The 23574-nt window shown below is 47.4% G+C and overlaps 3 non-coding genes across 3 annotated transcripts; all 3 read right to left on the bottom strand.

Annotated features, from left to right (window-relative positions):
* Positions 1 to 8159: 8159 nt before the first annotated feature.
* On the bottom strand, positions 8160 to 8231 carry TRNAQ-CUG (transfer RNA glutamine (anticodon CUG)). The gene has a single exon. It is a non-coding gene; the product is annotated as a tRNA-Gln (tRNA).
* A 4075-nt stretch (positions 8232 to 12306) lies between these two features.
* TRNAQ-CUG (transfer RNA glutamine (anticodon CUG)) lies at positions 12307 to 12377 on the bottom strand. The gene has a single exon. It is a non-coding gene; the product is annotated as a tRNA-Gln (tRNA).
* Positions 12378 to 21778: 9401 nt separating this feature from the next.
* Positions 21779 to 21850, bottom strand: TRNAE-UUC (transfer RNA glutamic acid (anticodon UUC)). Its single transcript has one exon. It is a non-coding gene; the product is annotated as a tRNA-Glu (tRNA).
* Positions 21851 to 23574: the final 1724 nt, after the last annotated feature.

Below are 23574 nucleotides of genomic sequence, written 5' to 3'. Positions count from 1 at the left end.
TGCGCAGAAAAATCTGATTGAAGGCAGTGAATGCTACGGGCCTGCGGAGATCAACTTACAAGGAGCGCTCGGATGGAAAATCGACGAAGACAACATATTGTGGTAAGTGTGTATTTGTTTATTATCGATGACAACAATAGCCCAAAGATGCTCTTCGGTTGACGTGTGGGATGTGTAGTTCCGTTTTTTGTTTTCTAACTACAAGACGACGGGGAAGTGTGACATATGGGGCGAAATAAAGTTGTATGGCTGCGTGATCGTCAGTTCATTGTGTGTAGGCGTGTAAGTAAGGAACGATCAAGGATGAGAAAAATGATTAGGCGCACTCTACCAACCGTCTTGCTCGTCCTTGCTGCTTCGTAACCTTGTATAAGTTGTTCCAATAGAGCGCACGTCTATGCTCTGCTGTGTGAACCCAAGTTATATATATAGCGCACGTCCGCGTGAAGCCAAGCTGTACATTCCCCATTATTCCCTATTTCATTCCCTGACCGATACTTGGTAATGCTGGCGGAATTGGCATGACATACCGTTATCATTTGAATTGACCATACACCATGTCTGAAAAGACGACCTCACGTGTTTCGAAGGAAAAATACCTAATATTGGTGGAGTTCATGGAGCAGCACCCGGCGCTCGCCCACGCTGCCTCACCCCTTTCCGGGGGCTACACGGCGGCTCGCAGGTGCGAGCTGTGGCAGCAGCTTGCGGCCCTGCTGAACGCCGAGGGCCCCGTTGCCAAAAATATGCTTCACTGGCGCCACACTTGGCAAGTGTGGTGCACCCGCTGCAAGAAGCAGGAGGCGCAGTTTTTGGCAGCGGGAAGGTGAGCGTGTCAACAACGGTCTGTCGAATGGCCCTTGAATGTGTCTCTCCGCATCCTGTCGCAGGGGCACTGGAGGCGGCAGGCTGCCGGGGCTGGCAGGCCGGGTGTGTAAGCTGCGGTCGCCGGGCCTCGTGCAAGGCGTCGCAGCTCCTATGCACTCTTCGTCCAGCCAGGTATGTGGTAAGCCGCGGTGACGTTACTAATAATGAAGGGGAATGATAGGGGAGGCTAATGAAGAATAATGAATGTCAACCTCGGGGCCATGTACTGTGAGCAATGCACACACAGAATGAACTTCGAGACACTCGTGCATGAACGTGGGGCGCTGTGCCTCTTGCAGAACCAGCCTCGTGTGTCCGTGGGGGAGATGCCAGGGACGAGCGGCCTGCAGCAGGCAGAGGCGCGCTCTCCATCTGGTAAGTGAATTTTTAGTCATTTGATATGTACACCTAACAACTTGTGCACATTGTTGACCTCGTTGTGGTTTTTCTTTTAGTTAGGGAGGGATGCGAATGCTGAGCTAAGAAATGCAACCTCGAGTTATGTACCTTGTACTATCTTGCCCTCTTTGTACTGCTATGTTTCTTCTTGTGTCTCAGTACCTAGTAACCGTGTGTTTTGTACCAATACACGCTCTGCTGAAACTGTCCACTAAGCAGTGCTGTCTTGTGGAATGAATTCACATAGATGGCACCCCCTCCCCCCCCCCCCCCCGGAAGAAGAGCTGGAGGAGCTGGAGGAGGAGGGCGCACCTTGTGACACAACCTGTGAGTTGGTGTTCCAATATCAGGCTGCACATTATCCATTTCGCAAGCTACCTAACATTAATAACATTCGCAGGAGCAGACTATCAATATCACTTTAGAATACCCACACAAGTTTGGTTTGGTTTATGGGGCTTTAACGTCCCAAAGCGACTCCAGCTATGACAGACGCCGTAGTTAAGGGCTCCAGTAATTTGGACCGCCTGGGGTTCTTTAATGTGCACTGACATCGAACATTACGCGGGCCTCTAGAATTTCGCCTCCATCGAAATTCGACCGCCGCGTGTTTCGGGCCAGCAGCCGATTGCCATAACCACTCAGACACCGTGGCGGCCACCCACAGAAGTGTCTTTCATAAGCAATACTGGTAGCTTGTGCAAGCTTTTTTCCTCTTACAGCGGAAACTGTGGTGCCTGCGATGGTTACACAAATGTGCACATTGAAACAATGCTCTTTTTGTCATACCGCTGATTATGAATGCTTTTATGTACTGCTCCCCAGTATGCATGTCAACAGCCCTCTGAGATATTGCACCAAACAGTCAGGTTATTGCACATCGCGTGCCACTATATGACAATTAAGTGTACATTCCGTCACTTTCTCCTTTTGACAGCTACACAGGAGCAGCGAGGTGTTGTGGCGGGGCGTCTGTGTCAGCAGCAGCGGAGCACGCGGGCGGAGGAGGTCCACCAGCTGCTAGCAGAGACGCGGTGGACCAACGACCTCCTCGAAGCCCGCAGTGCTGAGGACGTCACATTTCATGCGCGCCTCCTGGAGGTATGTGCAGACAACACCCACCACATTTAGTGAAGGAGAAGCATCTGCATGCAACATGTTGTATCTACATTCACAGTTCGAAACCAATGCCTGACCTCTAGAGACATTTCAGTAGGTCATCTTTATGTGAAACGAGCCCTCCATGTCTGTGAAGTGTGTAAATGAAGCTCCTTTTATGTGCAGGAACAGAGGCAAACATCAACAGCAGTGCGCAGCCTGACGGCGGCAGTGACACAATTGACTGCCGCCGTCACAGAAACCGGGGCCCACATGGTGCGCACTGCTGATGCGGCAAGGGCCGACACAGAGCGCCTCACCGAGCAAGTGGTAATTGCGGTGGCCTTGATTGTACGTGTTTTGAACCATCAGGTACAGCCACCGCAGTAACTTTTTCGGTGGGGCTTTTTTTTTCTTTTTTACCTGTTTTTTCCGTTTTTTTGCCTTCTGCAAGGTGCAGAATATTTTTTATTTCCCTGCCAGGTGCAGGCGTTATGTATATATTTATTTGCCTTCTGCAAGGTGCACAATATTTTTTTATTTCCCTGCCGGGTGCAGGCGTTATGTATATATTTATTTTCCTTCTGCAAGGTGCACAATATTTTTTTATTTCCATGCCAGGTGCATGGGGCTTATGTATGAATGTTTTTTTTTCTTTTGTATTTTTAACTTGTGTGCAGTGTACAGGCTGTGCAATATTCGATGTCCACTTTGTTTTTGTGTTTCAACGTGGAAGCATTGCTAGTCCCATTACGAGAAAACCTGACGGCATGTATGAGCACTCGCAGATGGTATAGAAAATCCCAGTCATGTCAGGATAAATTTGCCGTCATCACGTGGTCGCATGGCGCACACGGCAAGCCGAGGGCCGCCTTTCCTGACGGTCATATACATGACATTCGCCTTATACACACCCACTGGCTGAGTTCAATATGGCGCAACTTTTCCCTGCTACATTCGTGTCAAAATTGCAACTAACCATTTCTCGTGCAGTGTTCCAGGTGGTGTCATACGCACGTGCTTTCACATTCCTGCACATAACCAGTCTGAAGTGTGTGTGCAAATTTTTTGTGATGGTACCTTGCAACATTTTGCAAGACACACACAAGGTGTGTGATATGTACTGTTTACTTTGATTTCGTTTTTAGATGTTACCTTTTTACCTTCTGCAAGACACACAAGGTATGCTATATCTAGTCAGTGTTTGGTTTTCATATGTTCATTATTCTTCCTCCTTTGCACATTCACGATTGTGTGCTTTAACGACACGTTGTGACACACGTGCTTATAGGAACAATGTTGTATAGGGCTCCGGGTTAATTTACACCACGGGGTTCTTGAACGTGTCTACACATTGCATAGCGCACGCACACTGTTTGTCCGTCGCAATGTGACCGCCATTGCTGACAGTTAACCTGCTCCACATCGGTAGCAGAATACTTCAAACAAACACTGGGGTGCCACGACGGGGCTTACCATGGCTTGTGCCATAATATTGGAAGATATATATAGGAACTGTAGAGCTACCATAGTCCTCTATAAAGTCACCATTAAAATTCCAATAAGGAAGGACGTCAGGCAAGGAGACACGATCTCGCTAATGCTATTCACCGCATGTTTACAAGAAGTATTGCGAGGTCTGAATAGAGAACAGTTCGGAATAAGAGTAAATGGAGAGTACCTAAATAATCTGCGATTCGCTGATGACATTGCCATGCTGAGTCACTCAGGTGAAGAACGAGTTAGGCAGAGCAGAACAGTGGGTCTAAAAATTAGCATGCAGCAAGCCAAAGTAATGTTCTACAGTCTAGCAAGGGAACAGCAGTTCACAATTGGCAGTGACAGCTGATCGTGAGATGGAAAAAACTAGACGGATAAGAATGGGGTGGAGCGGATATGGCCGGTCCTCTCAGATCATGAATGGCAGTTTACCAATATTTCTTCGGCAGGGCATGTAATTGGAAGGCAAGATAACCGCTGCTCCTTCAGGGTAATGGAGTGTATTCCAAGAGAAGGAAAGCATAGCAAGGGGGGCGGAACTAAGTTAGGTGGGCGGATGAGAGAAGTTTGCGGGCACAGTGGACGCAGTTGGCAAAGGACAGGGTTAATTAGGGAGACATGGAAGACGCCTTTGCCCTGTAATGGGCGTAGTCAGGCTGATGATGATGAATGAGAATTTTTTCATGTTACAGTCATTATGACAGCACAACTTGCCATATTCATGATGCATACCGTTGTGCGTCAATCTTCTAGGAACTGCTATGGTTTGCCATTGAGCAGAAATTCATCACACGTTGTCGTATTGATATTCATGCATTTTGTGGGTGATACACGTTTTCTAGTCAGGCGAAATGTATTACACACGTACAGCGCATTGCTTTAGATGTGTACCATGGTTTAATATGGGCTGAAGTGCGTTTTATGTTTACATAACTCACGTAGAAGCTGTGGTAACACGTAGGCCGCTAGTCTTGCCATGTTTATCATGTTTGTATGTTGCAATTTGTGTACCACACGTGAAGATGTTACTTGTTCATGGTATTGCAAGCAGTGCATTTTGCACCTATCTGTTCAAATAAAAGCACTTGTGATAAATGCTGCTAAAAAAAATAAAAGTGCATGCTGAAAGGAACCCTGAAATGATTTCGATGGACATATTGTAATGCAAGAGATGTGATGTAAAGTGCTCTTTGTTGGTATTTCAGTTAAATTTGAAATGTGTGCTTGCACCCCGTAATTTAGGAATAAAAAAAATCCTCCTCACAGTAGGACATAACCAAAGGGGACAACACGCCTCACTGCGCGTCCCCTAACTCGATAACGCTGGTAGCCAGACTGGCTGAGCTTGAAGGATGGCCCTTCTGCCCACCGATGTCATCACGGTAGGGGATGCGCTATGAGGTGTGTTGTCCTCTTTGGTTGTGTCTTTTTTATTTATTCCTAAATTACAGGGTGCAAGCACACCTTTCAAATTTAACTGAAATACCAACAATGAGCACTTGACGTCTCTTGCACTACAATATGTCCATCGAAATCATTTCAGCCCTTGAATGCATATCGAGCAAAAAAATTGCTTCAGTGGGACTTCCTCCTTTCAATAAGCATCACAAACATTCGGTGCTTTGTTTCACAGTACACTTCACTTTTCGCACACGCACACGCACACGGCGTAGGAGGATGCACGAAGACGGTTTTGACTTGCCAGACGAGCTGTTTCGTCGCCATTTCGACTCGGGAAGGAGACTTCACAGTGGCTGTACGATCAACTCGCCAATGAACAGGGAGGTGCGAAGGCGAGTACGCTGTCAGTGCAGCAACAGGTGTTGTGCACGCTGCGCTTCTTCGGCACCGGCAGCTTGTAGGCACACACACGAAACAAAAAAAAATAAAAGTCGGCACTTTGCGGGCTGCGGCTAGGGGCACAATGTCGAGTTGCTCACACACAAGCGTACACTGACATGTGGGGATGACGCTGCCAACAGTAACCGTGGCTGCTGTGTTGCACAAATGAACACCTTGGCCAGCTACCCTGCGAGGTGGTGTCGATGGGCTCAGTGCTGGCGACGCTGGAGTTGCCGCCGCAACTGACGGCGCACCGTGCGCAGGTATGCCAGCCTCTGGAGACGGGTTCTCCGAAAAAGCTTGACAATACCGTCGCGCACTGCTCTCCCCCGCAGGTAGGTAAGGCGGCTTGCAGCGCCTTGCGTGTGGACTGCAGCCGGAGGTGGCTCGTCGTGGTCCGGGCAGCGGCATCCACGTCTCCTTCTTCTGGCAAGGGGTCATTCAAACACAGGTTGTGCAGCGCAGCACATGCTCCGATTATGAAGGCCGCTCGCTCCGGCTCATATTGGAGCCTCCAGTACCTTTGCAGGCACCGGAAGCGGCTCTTTAACACGCCGATGGGGCGCTCCACAACGAATCGCATGGAGCTATGCGCTGAGTTGGACAACCACTCTGGAGACGCCAGACTGGGATGCCCTGGCACAGGTGTCAAAAGCCAGGGCTCCAAAGGGTAGCCACTGTCCCCTGCATAACAGAAATGGTGTGCAGTTAAGCGTGGCCTCTGTCGTCCTCAATCTCATCACTCTTGATACAATGGCAGCAGATTCATAGCAATGTCCAAAAAAAAAACAGCGAAGATGACCGGTCAACAAGAGGCACAAATACGCAGACACAAAGCGCGGAACTTGCGACTGACTATTTTGTGGAAACAGGGACACTTATAAAGGAGGAGGAAACAAGGTACACACGCAAACACACCGTGTGCAGTGCGAATACATTATCGACAGGGCCATGTGTGATCAGTAGGAATGGAAAGCCCCAATGTACCAATGTAAGATTTCGATGTTTCTTTGCTAGACATAATTCAGACGAACCGACACAGTTGTCACCCCTTTTGGAGGTGAAGTAAGCCTCGATAACCTCTTCCGGTTTTCATTTTTGCCTCACCACGGAATTTGTAACCGAGGTGGGGGTTTCTTATTGCTTACCCAGAAGAAACTCGCCACCTTGCAGCAGTCCTTGCTCTATCTCCTGCCGCAACCACGAATAGCGCCACGAAAAGGCCTCGTGGTCCGATCCTGGGCAGCGGGGGTCAACAGCTATAATTCTCATGTTGGAGTCGCACACCTGTGAGAGAAAGCACACCACAAGCTTAGTTGTGAACTTCCGCCGTCAAGGCCCGAGCTTAAGGCCGAACATGCAGTCAAAAACGGAGAGCGAAGCCTACTCACTATCATTGTGTTGAGTGCGTAGAAGCCCTTACGACTCCAAAAGGCGGCCTTGTGTGCAGCATCGCCCCGTGGCGCCTTGATGGCGATAAGCGTGCCGTCCACACACCCAACGAAGCCGGGGATGCTGCCGTGGCGAAGGAAGCCCTCTTTCGCCGCCGCTTTCTCTTCCGGGCTCGCCGGGAACCGCACCCAACCGTCCCGCGACCCCACGTTGACTATTGCTGCTGACACCCGCCGCACACACTTGCTGACAGTGGGGTGGGCTATAGCAACGTTGCCCTCGTTGCCCACGGCGCCTTGAAATCCACCGGTGCCGAAGAAGCGCAGCGCGCACAACACCTGTCGCTGCACTGACAGCGCACTCGCCCGCGCATCTCCCAGTTCATCAGCGAGTTGGTCGCACAGCCACTGTGCAGTCTCCTTCCTGAGTCGAAATTGGCGACGAAACAGCTCGTCTGGCAAGTCAAAACCGTCTTCGTGCACTCTCCTACGCCGTTGCTCGCGCGGCCAGCCGCGTATGGCAAAATAAACAGCCGCCATTTTCTGTCTCAAACGCGTTGAGACTACATTTCCCAGTCTCAAAAAATCGTCTCAATCTGCCTGCTTTATTAGGTGGCCAACGTCAACACTTCTGGGCCATCTACGACGTCAGTCAGTGACGCAAAAAAGCAAAATGGCCGCCGTCCAAGGCCGACCAATAGGAGAGGGGCAAATGAGACACTTTTTGAGACAGTTTCGATTGAGAGCGATCCGTAATCGCGCCCCTGGTAATTGTTGCTCGATGCGAAATCCCTGTTTCCGCGGCCAGACATCGCCGCTGTTGCCGCTCTGACGGAGCCAGTCATTACACGTCCGTCACGCTCGGTGGCCGGAAGTGGAATCTATTACACCATGAGACCGCAACATCCGACGCCGGGGATCGAACCGGGGCCTCCTAGGTGAGAGCCAGTTATCCTAGCCGCTAGACCACGCCAGAACGAGGAGAAGCGGTGCAAGCGTGTGCACAAGAAACGTCCAAGGCAGTTTAAGTGGGAAAAAGAGAAAAAAGGAAAAAAAAGAAGCAGGTCTCGCCGAGATTTGAACTCGGATCGCTGGATTCAGAGTCCACAGTGCTAACCATTACACCATGAGACCGCACCTTCAGACGCCGGGAATTAAACCCGGGGCTCCTGGGTGAAAGCCAGGTATCGTAGCCACTAGACCACGCCGGAACGAGGAGAAGCGATGCAAGCGCATGCACAAGAAACGTCCAAGGCAGTTTAAGTGGGAAAAAAAGAAAAAAAGAGCAGGTCTCATTGAGATTTGAACTTGGATAGCTGGATTCAGAGTCAAGAGTGTTAACCATTACGCCATGAGACTTGTTTTTTTATTGCCTAATTTGACATAGAAACAAAACAATTTTCACATAAATGTTAAAACTGCGACAGCGACACGTTGGCTATCACGAAAGGTTTAAAATCTCTTCAAACACACAAGTTGGTTCAGTGAGGTAATCCACTCAGGTGGATCGGGCAGTTCCCTGTATATTTCTCTAAGGAGCACTACACTTTCAATGAAGTTTTCGCGCACGGGACGTGTAATGAGATCTGCATGTCGAACTTGCATCCTCGTTTTCCACAGGCTGTGGAGGCCCAGGAGCATGATTAAATCCAAAGGTATGCCCTTACTCTCAACTGGTAGAAACCGTATCCCATATGGGTTTAAAGGAAGTTCTTTTTCAGTGTTCTCTGGAGGACGTCCCAATGAAAGATTGGGTCCCAACTGTCCAGAGAGACGTGTTCTATTGTTTCAGGCTTCTTGCAAAGAGGGCAGTTTGTTGTCCAAGGAACGAAAATACCGTTTTCATACTACCAACTGGTGGTGTGTTGGAATGTAACTTAAAGAAGAAAGTTTTAACTGAGGGTTTAACTGGCATCCTTTTCACACGTTTTAAGACATCTTGTCCAGGGCCTCCACGGTGCGGTAAACGGTATATTGGCAATAAAATCATCACATCCACAAGATCCTTATAGAGTTTCCGTTTGCACACATTGCTCAAGTAGTCCATTGAAAAACGCGCGTGCAACATTCTGTACGACCGGGCAACTTCGCGCATGTAACCTGTCACTGCGCCACCTATATTCTCACTGGAGGGAGACCGCAAACTGAGGGAGAATTTTTCGCAGTCGTGCCTGGATGACTGTCCGCAAGAAGGCGTCGCCCTAGTCACGAAGAAAAAAATAGCGTGAATCAACCTGTCGCAAAAATTAATGCACAAGCCCCAACCCACCAGCCTTTATCGGAAGAAACAAGTTTGTTCGGCGACATTTTTCCCACGTTGATGACCACATGAAAACTGCAAAGACGTGGTTGATTTTCTGGATGCTAATCCGAGGAGCGGAAAGCACATTCATGACATACCATATCTTGGCAACAAGGAACACATTACACACATAAGCACGCGAAAACATTGACTGTGGTTTTCCTTGCCATCTATTTGTCTTCTCTCTCGCCCTCTCCGCTTCGTTGCCCCAGTAGTGGGTGGGATCACGGTATGAATCGATTGGCACGCCCAGATACTGAGTCGGCAAGTTCGACCATTGCAAACATGAAAAGTGCTGAGGTGTGACGTCCCAGTCGTCGTGCCAAAACCCAGCTCTCTTTTCCCAGTTCACTTTGCAGCCTGTCTGTTGAGAGAATTTTTCCACAACAGTGGTAGTTTCTTGAACACTTTCTCTGTTCGAACAAAACAGAGCAATGTTATCTGCGTACGCTAGTATTTTCACATGCGCTGACTGTAGCCTAAAACCACTTATACGGTCGTTATTTATCGCCAAACAGAGAGGCTCGAGATAGGTTTCAAACAATAAGGATGATAGAGGGCAGCCTTGTCTTAGTGACAATCTCACGCTATCAGTGAGCTCCCCATGAACAATAATTCTCGTCGTGCAGTTCGCATACGCCATTCTAACGCCCTCCAAGACGCGGCCAGCGGCCAGTAACAGAAACAGGGCGTCATGCGAAACCCGGTCGAAGGCTTTGGCGGGGTCCAGTTGCATCATTGCGACATGGGCACCAAGCACGTCACAGCATTCAAAAACTGTCCGTGCAACGTGTACGTTTGTTGCGATGCTGCGGCCTTTAATGCCGCACGTCTGGTGTGGCCCAACTAGATTTGCTATCACACTTTGTAGCCTTTTGGCCAGTACTTTCATGAATATCGTGTAATCCACGTTGGTGAGGCTTATCGGGTGATTAGACCCTACCAACAAGAGTTTTTCTGGATCCTCAAACTTTGGAATTAAAACGATGTGCGAGCTGGTGAATGACAGAGGAACTTGCTTACGCTCATACGCTTCGACTAGCACTCTGAGCAGAATGCGGGCGACCGGGAGCTTAAATGCTTTGTGGAATGCAGCGCCTAGGCCATCAGGTCCTGCCGACTTTCCTTTTGGCAGTTCGTCGATTGCTTGTTCAATTTCAGCCGAAGTAATGTGTTGATGGAGACGTGTTCTGACTTCATCGAGGTTTGGCATTTGGTGCAAAAAGTCGGTCAGGAAGTCGTCTTTCACTTCGCGTGTGTGGCCAAGCAATTCCTTGTAGTGTTCTAATATCATGTTTTTTATCTCAGCGGGTTCACTAGTGACGATGCCTCCGTTATTAATTTGCCGTATTTCTTTTTGATTCGAGTATCTTTTCTTGTCGGACAGCGCTCGTTTTGTTGGCGTGTCTCCCGCCCAGAGTTTTTCAGACCTCGCCCGGATCAGTGCTACCTTGTACCTATCAGTGTGAAGGCATTCAATCTGCCTTTCACGTTTTATTTCACTCGTGTACATTCCTGGATGAAAGATATCCATGCTAAGCAAAGAATCGAGTTCTTTGTGCATTTCTTTCTCTTTCTGCATCTCAGCATATCGAAGTGTACTGGCATTTTCGATCGCCATATTCTTTACTCGCTGCTTCAGCTCCTCCCATTCTACTGCATAACTGGAGGGCTGCGCTGAAAGTAGTTTTTCATGTTCTTTCGTGGTCACTTTTACAAAACTTTCGTTTTGCCAAAGTTTCGCGTTGAACTTGCACATATGCCATTTAAGTGTGCCCTCCTTTGCCGCACTCGCTTCTTGCCCAGCATCTTTCTTCAAACTTGGGATTGTGCTGACGCTGGGGCAAGGCTCTGCCGCTACCTGAACATAAAGCGTGGGTTTCGTGAGTACCGCAGCGGGTTTTTCTGCCTGCGAGGCCTCTTCTGCATCAGCCTCATCCATGTATAGCTCGGAAGACCTGTCACCATTCCCAGGGCCGGTTACACTGGCATAAGTGCGAGGACACTGGCCTTCCTGGTGAACGAACCGTCGGCAGGTTCCGCAGCGAGGAATGCGACACTCACGCCGAATATGACCTGTGCCGCTGCAGCGCAGGCAAAGCGGAGCCCTGCCAGACACAACCACAAGAGCCAACTTGCCGATGACGCTCAACTGGTGCGGAAGGTCATCAAGCTGAACACCAGCATTCAACTTAAGGGTCTCAATCCTCGTTGTTGAGCTCTTGTCGGAGACGCCCAGTGCTCGCCACCACTCCCTTGAAATGTCGGTCACCTTCCCGAATGCTGCGAAGGCGAGCCGCACATCGTCGTCCGGTACACTGTGAAGGAGCCAGTGAAGCTTCATCCCGACATCTCGATTGGCAGGATCAATGAAAGACACCTGGCGTTTTTCACTTGCAGGTCACCCGCGCTGGCGATTTGCTTCACAGCGTCGGCGTCCTTAAACGTCACGGCCTACACATGCTTCATGCGGTACGCCCCCAGGGCGATAACTTCAGGCATGAGAGAAAGCGGAGCGAGCGCGTCGCGGCAATCTTCACCACTGAATGGGCGGGCCCTGATATCGCTGAGCAAAAGAAGAGTGTTCTCGACAAAACTCCCTTTAGGCAAACTCGGCAATACGACCTGATAATCACTGTCAGATGCAAAAATCCGGTTTCCGCGGCCAGACATGGCCGCTGTAGCTGCTTCAACGGAGCCCGTCATCGCACGTCCGTCACGCTCGGTGGCCGGAAGTCGCATCCATTGCGCCATGAGACCACACCTTCCGACGCCGGGAATCGAACCCGGGCCTCCTGGGAGAAAGGCAGGTATCGTAGCCACAAGACCACGCCGGAAAGAGGAGAAGCGGTGCAAGCGGGTGCACAAGAAACTGTCCAAGGCAGTTTAAGTGGAAAAAAAAAGCGTAGGTCTCGCCGAGATTTGAACTCGGATCGCTGGATTCAGAGTCCAGAGTGCTAACCATTACACCATGAGCCTTTTTTTTCTTTATTGCCTTGAGAAACACAAGTAACAATTAATTAAAGCACCTCAGCTACACTTGGGTAGGTGCTGAGGAATTAAAATCTTTTCAAAATAACCAAATCATCAAACACAGCAACCCACTCTGGTGGGTCAGTCTGCACCCCGAAAGCTTCGTGTAGATAAACAGCACTCTCAATGAAGTTTTCACATGAAGAGCGAATGTTTGTATCTGCGTGTCGCACCTGCATTCGCTTTTTCCACAGACCGTTGAGGCCGAGAAGCATAATCAAATCATAGGGCACTTCCTCATTTTCGACTGGGAGGAATCGGATTCGATAAGGGTGGAAAGGAATATCTTTTTTAATCGTTTATTGGAGGGTATCCCAAAGAAAGATAGGGTCCCAGCACTCTAATACCCCTGTCACACGGGCACTTTCGATCCTCATTGAGCTCGATCTGCATAGAGATTTTCGAGCACGCTCGAAACATCCGGTGCTACACGGGCATTTTCAATGCTCATTGAGAAGTTTCCCTCATGTGTGTTAGGTGGCGCCAAATGTTCCACCGACAGCCATAACATGGCGATGTCCGGCAACACTGTGCAGTCGGGGGCAGCGGGAGCCAAATCCGTAGCCAAATCGGTACATTGCGTATCTGCGCCAAGTTTTTGTGGCGCACCTCTGCTGCTGTGCGATGCAACCCGAGGGTCCGCAACGCCTCCGCGATTTCTGCATAGACTGCGGCGTTTCTCTTCTGGCGCCGCAAATTATTTAGGCGGTCCTGCCAGCAGTCGATGAGAGCGGCTGTCTCGCGCTCGCTCCAGTTTCCGCGCCGACGAGCAGGAGGACTCCATCTTTGTTTACACTGACGGCGAAGCTTGGAGCGTGGTGTCGAGATTACTTTCAAATCTTTGCATATAAGCAGGCATAGTACCTGCAAAATGTTCTGTATTACATTTTAATCACAACAACAACAATTGTGGTTTGGTTTTGTTAACTTGTGTTATTTTTATAGCTTCATGAGAGCGAGAGTTCTCGATTGTGCTTGGAACCTCAAGCACTCTTGAGGAATCGGCATCGAGTCAAGCAGGATCGAGCTCGATTGCGCTTGAAAGTGGCCGTGTGACAACCGTCGATCTGCATTGAGTTCGATGAGCATTGACTCAATGAGGATCGAAAGTGCCCGTGTGACAGGGGTATAAGAAAACGTACTCGATCGTTTCATGTTTTTTACACAGCAAACAACTTGTCGTCCATGGCACGAAGATCCCTTTAAAATTCAGCCATGTTTTAACAGGGAGCGTATTAGTAAGGAGTTTGAGAAAGAATGTTTTAACTCCTGACCTAACGGCCATCCTACTAACTCGCTTTAAAACATCTTGCCCAGGCCCTCCACGGTGAAGTGACCGGTACAAAGGTACCGGCAGCGTCACATTAACCAGGTCTTTGCTCAATTTTTTCTTCGTGACATTGCATAGGTATCCTGGGAAGAAACGTAGAAAAACATGTTGCACGACGGAGCAACCTCGCGCAAGTAGCCAGTCACAGCACCTTTCATGTTTTTGCATGACACTATTCTTCCAGGCAGCAGCCTCTGCAAGCGCACTTGCATAATCGTTCTTAGAAATACATCACTTCGATCATGGAGGAAAATAAATCGCTAAACAATTGACGCAAAACAGGTGTGCCAGACCAAGCCCTCCGCTTTTGACAGTGCGAAACAAATTCGTTCGGCTGGTTTTCTCCCATGTCGATGCCCAAATAAAAACAGCAAAACGCGGTGTATTTTTTGAATAGCTGTCCGGGATGCACACAATACATTCATAAGGTGCGACAGCTTTGAAATCAGAAAAAACATTGCAAATAGAAGCACGAGAAAACATTGATAGTTGTCTTCCTTGCCACGCATCGGCTTTCTCTTTTCCTCTGGAAGTTTCTTCTATCCAGTGCAGACTGGGATCCCGATAGCAATCTAACGGCACGCCTAGGTACCGTGTTGGCAAGGGTGACCATCGCAGCCTACAGAACATGCCTTGATAATAATGTATCAGCCTGCACTGAGCAAGTCGCTAGCCTACAAAAACAATTGTCATCCCTGGAGTTGAGAATAGATGACTTAGAAAATCGATCCAGAAGATCTAACCTCATCGTGTATGGTATGCCAGAAGATGAAGAAGAAAACTCCGAATCCCTGGAACAGGCAGTGAACGAAAAGGTCATTAAGGATGCTTCAAAGTTAGATGAGGTCTAAATCGAACTGATCCATCGACTAGGCAAACCGGAGGTAAACAAAACAAGGCCAATAACTTTAAAGCTGTTAGATTTCCGGGAGGAAACAAAAATTTTGCGAAGCTGTCACAAACTGAAGGGGAGCGACTACGTCATCATGGAAGATTTTTCACTACGTATTCGAGACATTAGGCGGAGGCTATGGGAATATGGGAAACGAAAGAAGGACTCTGGTAATAAAGTGGCTTTGGTTTCTGGCAAACAAAAGATCAATAGTCGCCTTTATTTTTGGGATGAAGAAAAAAATGCGGTGTCTCCCATAGTATCCACTTTTAATGAACCAAAAAAACCAGGACACCGATACGCGCCAGCTGCGTCCACGCCGCCCCTAGTGCCCAAAATTCCCTTCGTTAATGTTAACGTTCGAAGTATAATTAACAAGCTTGATCCCCTCGAATCGATAATATTAAATTTTGCGCCAGAATTCATCGCCATAACAGAAACTTGGCTAACCAAAGACGTCAAAGACTTTGAAATAACTACCCCAAACTATGTCATTATTCGCAAAGATCGGCCAACACGAGGAGGAGGCGTTGCTTTGTTGATAAAAAAAATACCGTTCATTACCTTGCCGGACGTTGAAGGAGTTGAAGCAGTTTTTGTAAACTTTGCCTTGTAGATACTACCATTACTGTGGGATGCATCTATCGCTGTCCTTCTTCCGATCTGATTACAATGCAATCTTTGTACGCGTATATGAAGCAGCATGTGAAGGGAAACAAGGTGATATTACTGGGCGACTTCAATCTACCTGACATTAACTAGCACACACTACATCGATCACCTTGCGCCGATGTTCTTTTTGATATCATGCTTTCTTACGATCTAACCCAGATAATAAACGAGCCTACGCGGGTACAAGAATCTAGTTCGAATATTTTAGACCTAGTATTTCTTAGTAATCATTTGCCTATCCAAGAGGCAAAATCCGAAGGTCAGCCGGCCTGTCAGACCACAAACTGGTCTATTGTGCTATCCCATATGATGGTTCTCTACCTTCTTCACGATGAACAATAATGTATAAAGATGACAGCAGAGCCGATGATACAGGCATCATTGATATACTATCACTCGAACTCTCATCCTTCTATCAACTTGCACACGATACAAACAGAAACATCGAATCCCTAAGGTTTTAATTTAAAACAGTTGTGTCATACTGTGTCACTAACTACGTACCATTGAAAACTAAAAGGACCCACAAACATAACCCCTGGATAACTCGAACCGTAATCCACGCAAAAAAGAAATGTTCGACGACTCAGAAAGAGACAGAAAGACCATCCGTCACAACAAACAGTTCTAAAACTTATTTCCGCTTTTGATGATTTGAAATCAAAAATGAAAAGGGCCAAGACTTATTGTTTTACACAAACACTTCCTAAATTTCTAAAAAAATTCTCCCCAAAAATTCTGGCGTTATATGAACCCTAAAAAAACAAGGTGAAAGACAGGCATCGCCGGAAGATAACAGAAATGCAGCAACTACTTTAAATAACTACGTCTGCTCCATCTTCACAACGGATAACGGAGAGCTACCAGGAATGAACTCTAGCGCAGGCGTGACAATCGAACCACTGACGGTAGCTGAACCCGGAATGTTAAACCTTTTACTAAATCTGGACACTAAGAAAGCACCAAGGCCTGATAACATCTCTAACATATTCCTACATAGATATTCCGAGTGGATAGCTAAATTCCTGGTACTACTTTGCAACAAATAATTATCCACTTGCACCCTCCCTAGGAATTGGAAAACCGCCAAGATAACACCGATACACAAATCAAGAAATAAATCCGACCCTTCGCACTTCAGACCTATATCACTAACGAGCACAGTATGCAAGGTATTAGAACAATTGGTTTAAAACACATAAACGCTTATCTTCAAGTAAATGACATGTTAACCCCGTGTCAACACGGCTTTCGTAAGGGTCTTTCTACTATTACTCAACTAATCGAATTAACACATGACATATCCACGAGCATTGATAACCAGAAACAAATTGACCTTATATTTCGAGACTTCTCGAAAGCATTTGACCGTGTGTCGCATACTAAACTTATTGCAAAATTTCAACTTATTTTAGGAATTGGCCTTATTCTAAACTGGATTAAAGACTATCTTAGTAATCGCATGCAGTTGGTTGAAATTAACGATGAGAAATCAGCGACAACTAAAGTTACATCGGGAGTACCCCAAGGAAGTGTCCTAGCACCAGTACTGTTCCTAATATTTATAAATGACCTACCTGCTTGTGTTTCAGAGAATATTAAACTTTTCGCAGATGACTGGGTCTTTTACAAGGAAATTAACTCTTTTGATGACCATATAGTTTTAAACAACGCCTTAACAGCAGTGTACCGGTGGTGTAAGGACTGGCAGATGGACATCATTTTAAATAAATCTGTTCTTTTATCTCTAACTAGGAAAGAAACACACATCAGCTTTTCAATACACGCTTAATAATATTCATCTTGCACTTGTCCTTGAGCATAAGTATCTTGGTGTGACACTAACCTCTGTTTTCAGATGGGATTCGCACATTGATATCATAACATCTAATGCACTAAAACAAGTCTTCTTCATTAACAGACGCCTTAAACTAGCACCCTCTGAAACAAAATTACTAGCATATAAAACTATTGTCAGACCAATTCTAGAATACGGCACCACCGTTTGGTTTCCCTTTAGTAACAAGCTCATTAAAAAACTTGAAGGGGTGCAGAGGAAGGCCCTAAGATGTGTATATAATAAACACTCCCTTACAGACTCACCAACACAATTACTAAAACGTGCAGAACTCCTAACCCTGGAGAACAGAACAAAATTCGCAAGACTTAAAATTATGTATCAGCTAATACACAACCAACTAAAGGTGCCGCTACAAAATACATAACGACCACAAAAACTAGATCGACTCGCCACAACCTCACACACAAATTAAACGAGTTTCCATTCCGTAATGACATTCAAATACTCATTTCTCCTCGAGCTACACGAGAATGGAACAATCTAAACATAGATATTACTAACAGCTCCTCATTAGAGGCGTTCAGTGCCCTGGTTATAGATCCCCTGTTTGTTTCTCAGTAGTTATTCTCATTTACACACTTTTCTGCCCTGTTTATTTTTACCGCTTTGTTTGTGCCTAGATTGAAAATACAACACTAACTGCAGCCGACTTCCTTTTTTGGTATGCTTGTCATCATGTTTTCCGCCTATTTGTACCTCAACTTGAATTCTCTAACCGATTTTGTAACTATTTTTGCCATATGTTATTGTTCAAATTGTTTACTTACCAACATGTGCACTACAACTGTATCATTCACAGCCCTTCCTGTTACAGTCCCTGGTGGGACTTACAGTATCAAATAAAAAAAAGAATAATTCTGCTGCAGCGTCCCATTCACCGTTCCAAAACCCAGAGCTCTTTTCCTAATTTATCTTACATCCTGTTTGATCACAGAATTTTTGCACGACACTCATCACTTCACAGATGCTCTCCCTATTTGAACAAAACACTGCTATATCATCAGCATACGCCAACATTTTAATATGTGCTGACTGCAGCTTGTAACCCGTGATGTGGTCGTTGTTTATGATCGATAAGCAAAGTGGTTCTAAATAAATTGCAAAAAGCAGAGGTGAAAGCGGGCTGCCCTGCCTAACCGATGAACGTACTGCGATGCTATCAGTGAGACCTCCATTAACTATAATTCTGGTCTTGCAGCTTCCGTAAGATATTTTAACACCCTCCTCTATCACACTACCAAGGTTGCAGTGACCGAGGAAAGCAAAATGAATTTCATGAGAAACCCAGTCAAAGGCCTTCGCCAAATCTAACTGCATCATAGCTATCTAACCATCAACCACGTCAACACATTCTAATATTGTTCTTGCAAGATGCGCATTTTTGGCGATGCTGCGACATTTGATGCCACATGTGTGACGAGGCCCAACCATTTTGGTGATTACGGTCTGCATTCGTTTTGCTAAAATCTTCATGTACACTTTATAGTCAACGTTGGTGAGATCAATCGGTCGATATGACCCAACCAACATTCGTTTCTCTGGGTCATCAGTCTTGGGGATTAAAACTATGTGGGAGCTAGAGAAGGACAACGGAACTTTTTTTCGTTCAAAGGCTTCCGTAACCACATGGAGGAAAACTGGGCTACATGTTGTTTGAACGTTTGAAAGAAAACAATATAGTCCTTCCGGCCCAGGTGCTTTCCCAGATGGTAGGTCCTCAATTGCGTTTTCTATCTCTTGCAAAGAAATAGGCAATTCTAGACGCTCTTTAGTTTCGACGTGTAGTCTTTTCACCAGATTTAAAAAAAGAACCGCTGAAAGCCGTCTACAGTCTCAAGCTTAATGCTAAGCAGCTGTTTGAAGTGGTCTTCTACAGCGCGCTGAATTTCGTTGGCATCTTCAGCGATGCGGCCTTCATATCTGATGCTTCGAATTTCTTTCTGGCAAGCGTATATTTTTTCGTCTGATAGCGCTCTGTTTGTCGGCGCTTCGACGGCCCATAATTTTTCAGACCTTGACCGTATAACGGCCGCTCTGTACCTGACGGTATCTATCCTTTCGAGCTGGCTTTTCAAGTCATGTATTTCTGTAGCAAAGTTTCCAGGCTCAGTACTTTCCATGCTCAGTAAACACACAAGTTGTGCATTCAGTTCTCTTTCTTTTTCTTTCCCTTTGTAACGAATCACAGTACTTTTTGCTATTGCTTTTATCTTCACCCATTCTTTGAAGCCATCCCATTCAGCTGTAAAACTGGTTGGGTACGCAGCCAGCCGCTTTTTAATCTCGGTTGTAACTTCGGAAAGAAACTCCTCATTGTCAAGAATTTTTGCGTTCAGTTTCTATAGATGCCAGTTGAAGCGAGATTTTTTTTTCTTCATCCCAAAAGTCGCACTCACTAGGCAGTGGTCACTGAAAGACACAGGTTTCACAGTTTACGCAGAGCAGAGGGGCTCATGATCGACGGCTACGTATATCCTTTCGAGTCTAGCGTGACTATCCAGCTAAAAGTGCGTGAATGCTGGCTGGTTTCCAGTGGAGAAGACGCTGTCAACATCCTCAAGACCGTAATCATGTACTAATGTCTTCAGAAGTTCGGAGCTGTTGTCTCTTCGCGATCTGCGTTTCACTATGTCGACAGCAATGCACACACAGTTGTCACCGAGCACAAGCAAAATCTTGTCGCTCTGCAACCATGGCTCAAGAGCCTTAAAAAACAATTGACGCTCGCTTTATAAATTAGGAGCATACAAACATTCAACACGCCAACATAAATTCGAGAAAGTGAAATTAGTTACCAAAAGACGACCGCTTTCACAGGTGAACACTGACTCGCCGCTTATTCCTAACGAATTACGAATGAGTAGCAAGCATCTACCCGATGCACCAACGGAATGACATACACACACATCACTGTATTTTTTAAAAGAAGACACCATGCGTTCGTATGCTCTTGAGTCTATCTTTGACTCTTGCAAAGCTACTATATCTATATTGTTATCCAAAAGGAGCCGATTAAGCTGGCATTGCGGCCTTCTAGCTCCTAGCCCTCTGACATTCAAAGCAGCTATGCGAAGTGGTGTCTTTAGCTTATGCGCCATGCGTTAAAAGCGTCACCAGTAGACGTAATTGCCCACTTTCGCAGTCACGTAGCCTTCCACGTTTGAAGATCCGGAGCGCACACATCCTCCCAGCGAACAGCGGGGATACATACACAAGCATGTCCAGCCACTGCAACCCATTTCGCGCACATTCCCAGCTTGGATGTTGAAGCCGCTTGACGATAGTCAACCGACACACAGATCTGTGTGAAAACCGACACACAGATCCTCCAGTGCACCACACAACTACGCAGGCGGTTTCCCCGCCTGCTGTGTTTCAGCCGATAAATTCGGCTGAGGATTTAACGTTGAACGTCTTATCCCAGGTGTTTTCGGCGGCGGCTCATCGCTGCCATCGCCAGACTGCTGGTTTTACCGACGCTCTCTTCATGTGGGCGTTTCCCAGCCTTTGAGGCCGCCGTTTCCTGGCTGACGTCCATGACGTCAGTCCTTGGAGACTCCTCGCCTTCAGGTGTTTCGACGCAAATTTCGTCGTTTCTGTGAATCATGATCGTCTTCGGAGGAAGCATCCACGACTTTCTCACCAGCCTTATCATCGCTGGCTGCCGTTACTTTCTGCTTCGTTAGAATCGTCAAGGAATTCGCATCCTGTTTCACTTTCAGCCCTGCAGAACCAACTGCTTCCTCCGCATCCGCCTCGTCCATTAGAAGCTCAGATGAGTCCTCACTTGTCCCGGGTCCAGCAATGCTCGCGTAAGTGAGTGCACACTGGCCATCTTCCTGGCCGAACCGTCGACAAACTCCGCAACGTGGAACCCGGCACCCTTTGCGGATGTGGCCGGTACGCCGACAGCGGAGGCCCAAGGGAGGCCTGCCAGGAACGACGACAAGGGCCAACTCACCGCCGACGTTCAGCTGGTGTGGCAGGTCGTCGAGTTTCACGCCGGCTTTCATCTTTAGGGTGACCAAACGTGTCGTCGAGCCCTTTTCTGTCATGCCATGTGCGCGCCAGCGCTCCCGGGCAGTTTCCGAAACTTTTCCATACGGTGCGAAGGCTGTTCGCTCCTCTTCGTCGGGCACACTGTGTAGAAGCCAGTGCAGCTTCAGGCACACGTCCTGATTCACCGGGTCAGTCACCAGGTAGCGACGCTTTTTCACAAGTAGCTCGCCGATGCCTGTAATCCGCTTTACCGCCTCGGCATCCTTTAAAGTGATGGCCCTGACGTGACTCATGCGACACGCCCCCAGGGCGATAACGTCCGGGAGCAGCGAATGTTCCGCCTACGCGTCGCGGAAATCTTCCACACGGTACGGACGAGCCGCGACATCAGCATGCAAGAAAACTGTATTTAAAACGAAACGCCCTGTAGGCAAGCCTGGTAGAACAACCTGGTATTCACTTTCCTTTTCCGCAGTCCTGTTACCGCGGCGAGATATGGCCGCCGAAGCCGCTCCTACGGAGCCCGTCATTATACGTCCGTTCACAAGCGTGGCCGGAAGCTGAATCATCCATTACACCATGAGACCGCACCTTCCGACGCCGGGAATTGAACCCGGACCGCCTAGGTGAAAGCCAGGTATCCTAGCCACTAGACCACGCCGGAACGAGCTGAAGCGGTGCAAGCGGGTGCACAAGAAATGTCCAAGGCAGTTTAAGTGAGAAAAAGAAGAAAAAGGAAAAAAGCGGAGGTCTCATCGACTTCTGAACTCAGATCGCTGGATTTAGAGTCCAGAGTGCTAACCATTACACCATGCGACCTCTTTTCTTTTTATTGCCGGGCTTCGACAGAGTATACAAAAAAATTACATGATACCTCTTTCAGGGGGAATCTGACACTCAACCAGTCGCTGCTGCTGGCTTCGTCATTTTGAAAGTCCCTCAGGGACACCAAGGGTTCTACCCTCGAGAGCCATTCAGGAACTTGATCGGCCGTTTTTTGTATTTCAATAAATGAGTGCACACTCTCACGAAAGTAAATTCGGGCACGCCTCGCATCCGGTTCACAGTAGTATTTAGCCATTCGCGAGCGCCAAATAGCGTGGAGACCCAAAAGGAGTATTGTGTATTAATTGGTACGCCCCCGTCGGTTTGTAGAGGGAGATACCGTATTCTATATGTGTCTCCAAGCAAGTCTTTCTTGAGCGTTCTTTGCAAGACATCCCAGTGTTAGACGCCTTCCCAGCAGTGCAATACATGATTGATTGTCTCTGGCTTCTTGCAAGTCCAACACTCTGAGCCCTAATGCAGAAACATTATCTTTTTCTCTATAGATGCTTTCACAGCCAGTGTTTCTATGTGTAAGTTAAAAAAGAAAGATTTAGCGGCCGGTGGTACCTGAATTTTCTTCACCCGCTTCAACACATTACCGCCCTGGCCTCCACGGTACATGGCCCTGTACAATGGTTCAGGCAGAACAACACGTAAATCCCGATAGAGTGTTTTCCTTTTTACAGTAGAGAGGTACTGCAGCGAAAAACGAGCAGCCAAAAATATAACACTCATTATCACTTCTCTGCTGTATTCATAAATCCGACCTTGAATGTTACCTGTTCCCGCAATCGATTCTGGTAACGCACGGCCCAGCCTTACTTGCCAGATTGTACGCAAGAAGGGATCACTCACGGCACGAAAAAATAAAACCTTCTCATGACTTGGCGCAAGAACAGATGGCTCAGGTCTAGGCCTCCATCTTTTACACTTCTAAACAAATTTGTGCCTCTGCATCGTTCCCAGCTCGAGGTTCAGACAAACAATGAAAAAATGCGCTGCAGTATCTGCACGTTGGTTCGTGAACAGTGCAGTACCTGCATCACGTAGCACAGCTTGCTGATGAAGAATAAGTTGCACACTGTAGCCCTCGCGAAAGTCGATAACTGAGTCCCTCTCCACCTGTCAGTTTTTGCACGTGTGTCTTCCAACTGGCTTTTCCAATACGGTTATCTGTCTTGATAACACGCCAGTGGGACCCCTAACACTTCATCGAGGACGTCACCCAGGACACATTCGCAAAGTTAACTGGAGTCGCTGGCCATTCACCATACCAGATGCAGACGCATTTTCCAAAATTTACTCGTCTTCCTGTCGATTGGCTAAATTGCCGAACACAATCGATGGCCTTTTTTATGCTCTCATCAACCACGAAAACGGATACGTCGTCCGCATAAGCAAGCAACTTAATTTCTGTCGCTAGTAACCTAAAACTATGAATCCCGTCAATCTGTATTATGCTCAAACACAGGGCTTCTATGTATACACCAAACAAGAGAGGGCGGAGGGAGCAGCCCTGGCGCACCAAGCTCTTATTTATTATTAGTCTAGTTGCGCAGT

The sequence above is a fragment of the Amblyomma americanum genome, chromosome 1 (assembly GCF_052857255.1).
Source record: "Amblyomma americanum isolate KBUSLIRL-KWMA chromosome 1, ASM5285725v1, whole genome shotgun sequence".
NCBI lineage: Eukaryota > Metazoa > Arthropoda > Arachnida > Ixodida > Ixodidae > Amblyomma > Amblyomma americanum.
Note: the sequence above shows the minus strand (reverse complement) of the source record. Positions and strands in the feature narration are given on the sequence as shown.